The following is a 9,933-nucleotide window of genomic DNA, read 5'->3' on the forward strand; positions in this document are numbered from 1 at the left end:
GAAATTATGGAATTAGAAACCCTAAAATAAATATACAATGTCAATCAAACCCGCAATAATATACAATAATATGAAAATAATCAAACGTGCAATAATATGGAAATAAATCAAAAATCCAAAAAAATATGTACTAATAATTTGGAAACATATGAAACCCTAAAGTTGAAATGTGATAATAATATGGAAACACTCATAACCCTAAAATTAATTAACAATCTATATAGAGGCAATTAAACCCTAAAAATATTAATAACATGGAAACCAATCAAAACCCTAAATATAATAGGCAATATGTATAATAATAATAATAGCTTGGAAATAATTAGAGCCTTACAATTAATGTACAATAACAACGTGGAAACAAATTAAACCCTATAATACACATACAATATATACAATAATGGAAACTATTACACAAGTAATATTATGGGAAGTAATTGAAACCCTAGAGTTAACAAATAAAACACGCGACAATAATTATGGAAATAATTTTCAACCTTACCATTAATATATCATGACAATATGAGAGACCAATCGAACCCTAAATAAAGCATATGATGAACAAAACCCTAAATATACCATTAAAACCCTAAATACAACACATAATAATATAAACCCTAAATACACAATATATACCAAAATAAATAACATACCACAAGATAGTATACAACAATAACATAGATACCCTAAATAATAAATAAATATATTACAATGATTGAAAATACAATGACAATATAAACACTTTACACCGATATTCAAACAATAAATATGGACATGTAATAAGGTATTAAAAAAAATAATAATCCAACAATAATACTAATACATATAATAAGAGTCTAAACATGAAAACTATATATTACAAAAAAAAAAGACACTAAATATTACACATACCTGCATAAATAAAATAAAAAAAGAAAAAAAAACTGAATATTAGATATTAGTAATGACCAAAACCAGAAGAGAAATAAATAAAAATAAAATAAAACAAAATGACGAAAATAAAATAAAATGGCATGTGTGTGTGTGTTCTGTACATGTGTGTGTGCGCATGTATATACAGCAGAGGCATTTACCACAGGCTGTCGGAGTTGTAGAGGGTGGAGACTGGTTCGTGACTGGCCGGAGCAGCTGCGGGGTTTGGGACTTGCGGCAATAGCTGCAGAAGGGGGGCTCGGCTATGCTGGTGTTGCAGTGGTTGGTTGAAGATTTCCCGGCTGATTGCTTGCTGTGATGGCTGAGGATGGGGGTTGGAGCTGGAGCTCTGCTTCTCGTGGTGCTCGGATCTGTGGCCTGGTAGCAGTGTACGATGGTTGCTGTGGTTTTGGAGTTGGCCGTGGGAGTTGTAGGGGGCCGTCGGAGTTGCAGGTTCGTCGGAGATGGGTGTGGCCATCGGAGTTTGCAGGGGGTGGCCGTGCAGCAACGAGTGCGTCTGTAGGAGTCTGCTGTGGGGGTGGTCGGTGCAGCAAGGGAGGCCACCGGTGTTGGCCGTGGGAGGCTGAGGCGGCTTGCAGCAACTGGAGGTTGCTGTGTGCAGGAACCGAGAGTCACAGAGAAAAGGGGGGACTGTGAGGAGCTGGGTGTGGGAATCTGGGAGAATGAAAGAGAGAGAGTGATGGAGAAGCCGTCTGGTGCACGAGAAGAAGAAGAAGAAGAAGCAAACAGTAAAGAAGACTTTTTTCTTTGTATTTTTCTTGGCTCCGTGCGCCCCCCCTTTGTGCTGTGCTGCGCCTCCTTTTTATAAAACTTTCAACCATAAAAATCCTTCTACTCTTTTCCTTTTTCATTTTTATTCTTTTTACACTTTTATGGTAATAATAGATATAATAATAATGATAATAATAATAATAATAATAATAATTAGTAAATAAAGTAATAATACAAATATTAAAAGCAATGATAAATAATAATAGTAAAATAATAAAAATAATAATAAAGTAATAATAATATATGAAAATAATAATAATAATAATAAATATAAATATATTCAAAATAATAGTAGTAAAGTAATATTAATAATACTACTAGTAATAATAATAAATAATACAAATAATTATAAGAAAATAATAATAAAATAAAGATAAAAACTACTAATAATAATAATAAGAATAAAAATAATAGTGATAATAAAATAATAATAATAATAATAATAATAATAATAATAATAATAATAGTAATAAAAATAAGGTAATAATAATAATAATAATGAAAATAAGAATAGACCACTTGTTCTATCTGGTTACGGCAAAAATAGGTGTCTACATATATATATATATATATATATATATATATATATATATATATGTATGTATATATAAAGTAAATTGAAGAAGAAAGAAGAAGAAGTCAGAAGGTCGTCACCCGCCCCCCCTCTGTGAAAATTTCCAGCATCCTAGCTCACGTCCGTCTCCGTCTCTTTCTCTCTCAATTTCTCGGTGGATTTGCAGCGGATCGGAAAACGGAAGGTGCCGTTGGATTCCTGGTTCCGCTGCTAACATTTCTACTGGAGCAGATTTTTCATGGGAACGACTTAGGCACTGCTCTTGGGAAAAAGTAATTTTTTCTCATTTTTCTAATTTTACTGTTAATATGCGGTTCAATTGACGACTGTGTATCACCATGTGGTCCTAATCACGGTTGTCGTCATTTTGATGTAGGTGAACTTCAAATTGGGGTTTTCTAGGCTCTACTCCAAAGCGAGAGTGAGATTTGAAAAATTTGGCAATTTGGGTATATTTGCGTGTATTACTATTTATTTAGGAATTATGACCCTAGGAAATATTTAAATAATATTTTATTCAAGAATAATTTATTGGAGTTAGGAATTTTTTATTTAGGGTCCGGGTGAGCGCCGCAGATATTTTTCAGAGTCATTGTTGGCGTAGTTCAAGAAACCAGGTAAGGGGAAAAATATATATTAAACTAGAATTTTTATGAATTTAATGAAAAAATAAATTATGTTATATAAACGTGTATATGTTTCGGTATGGGTAAAATGCCAACTGTTTAAATTATATTTTTTTGAGTTTAGGGTTGTTTATTAGATATGTATATGCGAAAATGAACTGATGAAAGTGGGAAATATTTTCAGGATAATTATGTAAGAAATGAAAGGCATTTTCAGTATATAAACATTAAATATTGGTTGACTTATTTTATAGGTAATGTATGAATTTTATTGCTAAACTATGTGGCATGAGATTCTGTGCAAATATATGTTAAATGTATAAGATGCAGGTTAAGTAAGTAATGCATTGTGAATGAAATATGATATGAACTGTGTTGCTTGTGTGCGTTAATGCAACCATGTAAACAACTGAAATATGTTGGGTAAAACAGTTGAAAGTGGCTGGGTAAATGTATAACAGCTGAAAGTGGCTGGGTAAATGTGTAACAGCTGAAATATGCTGGGTAAAACAGCTAAAAGTGGCTGGGTAAATGTGTAACAACTGAAAGTGGCTGGGTAAATGTGTAACAGCTGAAATATTCTGGGTAAAACAGCTGAATGTGGTTGGGTAAATATGTAACAGCTGAAAGTGGTTGGGTAAATGTATAACAGCTAAAAGAAGCTGGGTAAATGTATAACAGCTGAAATATGCTGGGAAAAATAGCTGAAAGTGGCTGGGTAAATGTGTAACAGTTGAAAGTGGTTGGGTAAATGTGTAACAGCTGAAAAATACTAGGTAAAACAGTTGAAAGATGCTGGGAATGAAATGAAATGAAAAGGAAAATGAATGAAATGGAAATGAAATGTGAAATGTGAACAATGTAAAATGGGAAAGAGTCACTTAAAGTAAAATGCAATGCAATGTTAAGTTATGAATATGAACAAATGTGTATGACTGAATAATGATAGAAAGAATGATGTACTATGATATTAGAAGTATGTATGTACGTAGAACATGTTACGATTGGGCGAGGCGTACCTTTCGCCTGAGAGCTTGCTGAGTAAGGCGAGTGCACTAGTAGCTACAGATGTGGCAGTAGCCGCATAACGTACTAGGGCAGAGAGAACCTACTTGTATGGGCGGGTAGATTTTCCTATCCTTAGGGCCTTCGCCGGTAAACTTTTGTATGAACTGTGTGAGTACGAGATCAAGTTAACACTTGAGGGCTTACTGAGTAAGGTGAGTGCTTTGGTATGCTTTAGTAGTGACCTTCGGGTTACGTAAGTATCAGAGCAGATGGGCGCTACTTGTATGGGCGGGTAATCACCCCTATCCTTGGGTAATCTCGTGGGTAAACCTTTGCATATGATTGTTAGGTTCAGAAAATGACTTTCAGTATTATGTTAATGATTTACAAATACTATAAAATGATATGTATAATCTCATGATGGTCACACGCTGAGTTTAATTTATTGTTTCTTTCTTTACTGAGATGTGTCTCACCCGAATATAAATGTATTTCTTTTTTCAGGACATCCTTGAGGTCGAGCTTTGAGAGCTCGAGGTTTTTATAACATTATTGGGAAATAGAAAAACAAAATGGTATATTTCTATGTGAATTTTGGGGAATGTAAATATTTATGTTTTAAATTTTTATATTTAAAGCTTGTTGAGCACGGAATGGTTGCGAAAATACTGAAATGCTTTTGGAGATGTATGTATTCATGGAAATGTAGGTGATGAATGGATAATATGGATTATAGTTAGAATTAGTAAACTCTGGTATATTATTATATGAAGATTATATTTATATTTTCCGCTGCGTATGATATGGATCATGAATATTAGGATATGATCTGGTATAATACGTTGGATCCAGGTTTATGGGTTCAAGGCGTTACAAAAAAAATATATTAAATCAGAATTTTTATGAATTAAATGAAAAATAAATTGTGTTATATGTACGTGTATATGTTTCGGTATAAGTAAAATGCCAGTCATTTTAATTATATATTTTTTTGAGTTTAGGGTTGTTTATTAGATATGTATATGCGAAAATGAACTGTTGAAAGTGGAAAATATTTTCAAGATAATTATGTAAGAAATGAAAGGTATTTTCAGTATATAAACATTAAATGTTGGTTGACTTATTTTACAGGCATGTATTAATTTTTCTACTAAATTGTGTGGCATGAGTAAATAGGAATGTTGTGTGGAAATATGTTATATGTATGAGATGCATGATATACATGCAATGAACTGAGTATGAAAATATTAAATGAAATATGCTGCTTGTGTGTGTTAATGCAACCATGTAAACAACTGAAATATGCTGGGTAAACAGCTGAAATATGCTAGGTAAAACAACTAAAATATGCTGGGTAAAACAGTTAAAAGTGGCTAGGTAAATGTATGACAGCTGAAATATGCTGAGTAAAATAGTTGAAAGTGGTTGGGTAAATGTGTAACAGCTGAAAAATGCTGGGTAAAACAGTTGAAAGATGTTGGGTAAATGTATGACAGCTGAAAGATGCTGGGTAAATGTATGACAACTGAAATATGCTGGGTAAAACAGCTGAAAAATGCTACGTATGAAATGAAATGAAAAGGGAAATGAATGAAATGGAAATGAAATGTGAAACGTAAACAATGTAAAATGTGAAAGAGTCACTTAAAGTGAAATGCAATTCAATGTTAAACTATGAATATGAACAGATGTGTATGATTAAATAATGATAGAAAGAATGATGTATTATGATATTAGAAGTATGTATGTACGTAGAATATGTTACGATTGGGCGAGGCATACCTTTCTCCTGAGGGCTTGCTGAGTAAGGCGAGTGCACTTAAAACTACAGATGTGGCAGTAGCCGCATAACGTACTAGGGCAGAGGGAACCTACTTATATGGGCGGGTATATTTTCCTATCCTTAGGGCCTTCGCCGATAAACTTTTGTATGAACTGTGTGAGTACGTGATCAATTTATCACTTGAGGGTTTACTGAGTAAGGTAAGTGCTCTGGTATGCTTTAGTTGCGACCTTTGGGTTGCCTAAATATCAGAGCAGAGGGGTGCTACTCGTATGGGCGGGTAATCACCTCTATCCTCGAGTAATCTCGTGGGTTAAACATTTGCATGTGTTTGATTAGGTTCAGGGAATGATTTCAGAAATTATGTTAACGATTTTCAAATGTTAAATTTTATGTTGTTAAATAAACTCAATACAACCACACACTGTTTTAATAGTGTTGGATGGATATTGTGAAATTTAGATAGGGTTAGTAAACTCTAGTATATTTTTATATGGAGATTATATTTATGTTTTTTGCTGCGTATGATATGGATTATGGATTATTAGGATTTTACCAAGTATAACGCACCGGACTCGGGTTTAAGGGTTTAGGGCGTTACAGATGGTATCAGAGCAGTGTCTAGCCAGAAGTGTGATTAATTTCATATCGCTTGGATATAAAAATGTTAGAGTATTAGGTTAGAGATGATTTATACCAAAGTATAGGAAATAGTTAGGATAAGGATGTTAGATTAGGTGTTGAGAAGTAGGTATGGTATAGGAAAGTATATGATTTTGTCTTATAGCTTGGAGGCAAAAATTCCTTGGCGGACTTCTGTGATTTTTTGATTTAGTTGACGGTTTTAGAAAACCACGGTAAATCCATCGACGGTGATGTTTCCTAGTCGTAAGATTGATCCTTATATGGAGAACTTGGATGTGTATTGGATTTAAAGTATATAATTGTGATGTTGAGATTATGGTGTGTGATATAGTAAATTGTAGAATTATGGAAATGAAAGATCGAGTAACAAATTTCGAGGACGAAATTTTTAAGGAGGAGAGAATGTAAAGACCCGAAAAATTAAAATGATTAAAATAATTATAAAAAAAATAATAAATGAACAGATAAAAGGAATAATATGAAAATAATAAAATAAAATAAAATATTAATTAATTAATTAATTAATTATTATTTAATTGAATTAATAAATTAACTAAACGATATTTAATTGAATTAATTAAATTAAGTAATTAACTAAGTAATGTTAATCATTAGTTAAATTACACTCCTGAAGCTTAGAAGCTTTAGGCAGTGGGTGGATTTGAAAAAAAAAAAACAGAGAGGTTCACACCCCACCCTGAGATTTCTCCTGCGCGCTCAGGTTCCTCCATCTCTGTCTCTCTCTCTCTCTCTCTCTCTCTCTCTCTCTCTCTCTCTCTCTCTCTCTCTCTCTCAATTTCTCGATGAGTTTGTGACGGATTGGAAAATAGAAGGTGCCGTTAGATTTCTGGTTCCGCTGCCGACATTTCTACTAGAGCAGATTTGTCATGGGAATGGCTTAGGCACTGCTCCTGAGGAAAGGTAATTTTTCCCTATATTCCTAATTTCTTTGTAAATATGTGGTTAAATCGACGATTGGGCACCACCACGTGATCCTAATCACGGTTGTCGTCATTTTGGCGTAGGTAAACTTCCAATTGGGATTTTCTAGGCCCTACTCCAAAGCGAGAGTGAGATTTGAGGAATTTGGAAAAATGGTTATATTTGCGGGTATTATTATTTATTTGGGAATTATGGCCCTAGGAAATATTTAAATAAGTATTTTATTTAAGATTAATTTAATGGAACTAGGGTTTTTGAACCAGGGTCCGAGTGAGCGCCGCAGGTATTTTTCAGAGTCCCTATTGGCGTAGTTCAATAAACAAGATAAGGGGGAAAATATATATTAAATCAGAATTTTTATGAATGAAATGAAAAATAAATTGTGTTATATGTACGTGTATATGTTTCGGTACGGGTAAAATGCCAGCCATTTTAATTATATTTTTTTCGAGTTTAGGGTTGTTTATTAGATATGTATATGCGCAAATGAACTGATGAAAGTGGAAAAAATTTTTAGGATAATTATGTAAGAAATGAAAGGTATTTTCAGTATATAAATATTAAATGTTGGTTGGCTTATTTTACAGGCATGTATGAATTTTACTGCTAAATTGTGTGACATGAGAAAATAAGAATGCTGTGTGAAAATATGTTATATATATGAGATGCATGATATATAGGGAATGAACTGAGTATGAAAATGTTAAATGAAATATGCTACTTGTGTGTGTTAATGCAACCATGTAAACAGCTGAAATATGTTGGGTAAATAGCTGAAATATGATGGGTAAAACAGCTGAAATATGCTGGGTAAAACAGCTGAAAGGGGTTAGGTAAATGTGTAATAGCTGAAAAATGCTGGGTAAAACAGCTGAAAGATGCTGGGTAAATGTATGACAGCTGAAAGATGCTGGGTAAATGTATGACAGCTAAAATATATCGGATAAAATAGCTGAAAGATGCTGGGTATGAAATGAAATGAAATGAAAAGAGAAATGAATGAAATAGAAATGAAATGTGAAACGTAAACAATGTAAAATGAGAAAGAGTTAGTTAAAGTGAAATGCAAAGCAATGTTAAGTTATGAATATGAACGGCTGTGTATGATTGAATAATGATAGAAAGAATGATGTATTATGATATTAGAAGTATGTATGTACGTAGAACATGTTACGATTGGGCGAGACATACCTTTTGCCTAAGGGCTTGTTGAGTAAAGCGAGTGCACTAGTAGCTACAGATGTGGCAGTAGCCGTATAACGTACTAGGGCAAAGGGAACCTACTTGTACGGGCGAGTAGATTTCCCTATCCTTAGGGCCTTTGTCGATAAACTTTTGTATGAACTATGTGAGTACGAGATCAATTTATCACTTGAGGACTTACTGAATAAGGTGAGTTCCCTGGTATGCTTTAACTGCGACCTTTGGGTTGCCTAAATATCAGAGTTGAGGGGTGCTACTTGTATGGGTAGGTAATCACCTCTATCCTCGGGTAATCTCATGGGTTAAACATTTGCATGTGTTTGATTAGGTTTAGGAAATTATTTCAGAAATTATGTTAACGATTTTCAAATTTTAAATTTTATGCTGTTATATAAACTCATGTTAGCCACATACCGTTTTAATATATTGTTTATTTCCTTACTGAGATGTGTCTCACAGTCTCCCTATCGGGAATTGGAAGGTGCGGATCTCTTCTTCTGCCTCTGCTCCTCAGCCTCCAACCGCTCCCCAATTTCCACTATAGTGGCCCTATCCACCACCTCAGTAAAGTCATGCAACTTCAATATCGATACTTGCTTATATATTTCTCTCCTTAGGCCTCTCTCAAACTGTCGTACCTTCTTTGCTTCATCTAGTATGGTGTACGGGGCGAAGCTAGATAAATCGATGAACCTTGCCGCGTACTGCTGTACGGTCTGCTATCCCTGCTTCAAATTCAGGAACTCCTCAATCTTCGCTTCCCTGGACGAGGCTGGAAAATACTTGTCGAAGAATGTCTCCTTAAACTGCTCCCATGTCATTTCCACCGGTACCGTCCTCTGTTGCTCCAAAAGTTTCACCGCCGACCACCATCTCTTGGCCTCCCCAGTCAGCTTGTAGGTAGCAAATAGCACCCTCTGCTCCTCAGAACACTGCAGCACTACAAATATTTTCTCGATCTCCTGCACCCAGTTTTCAGCGATTGCAAGATCAGTTCCTCCTGAAAAAGCTGGAGGATTCATCTTTATGAATTTCTCTATCGAACTATCGTGGCCTGGCGATGGACCACCTTGTTGCCTCGAACTTTTGGCAATTTCTACCATAACTTGTTGTGCCACGTTGTGTAAGACGACATTTGAATCACTACCCACAGCGCCTGAGGGTCCAGTACCCTCACTCTCATTAGCGTGGGCAATATTGCCACCAGGGTCCATCCTAAAAAACAAGTAACTTAACTCAAAACCCCTTTTCTATTCATATCACCCAACCAATATAATATATACTTCTAATTAATTTATCCATCCGGATCTTAATTTAAGGTTCAATCCTGCAACCTAGATACCCAACCCGATGATAGTTTACCATGACTTTCCTGAAATCGTCCCCCCACGAAAATCACACAAACCACCACGGAAGTCCTACATCTAGACTACAAAACCAGACCTTAA

The sequence above is a fragment of the Malania oleifera genome, chromosome 8 (genome assembly GCF_029873635.1).
Source record: "Malania oleifera isolate guangnan ecotype guangnan chromosome 8, ASM2987363v1, whole genome shotgun sequence".
In the NCBI taxonomy this organism is placed as follows: domain Eukaryota; kingdom Viridiplantae; phylum Streptophyta; class Magnoliopsida; order Santalales; family Ximeniaceae; genus Malania; species Malania oleifera.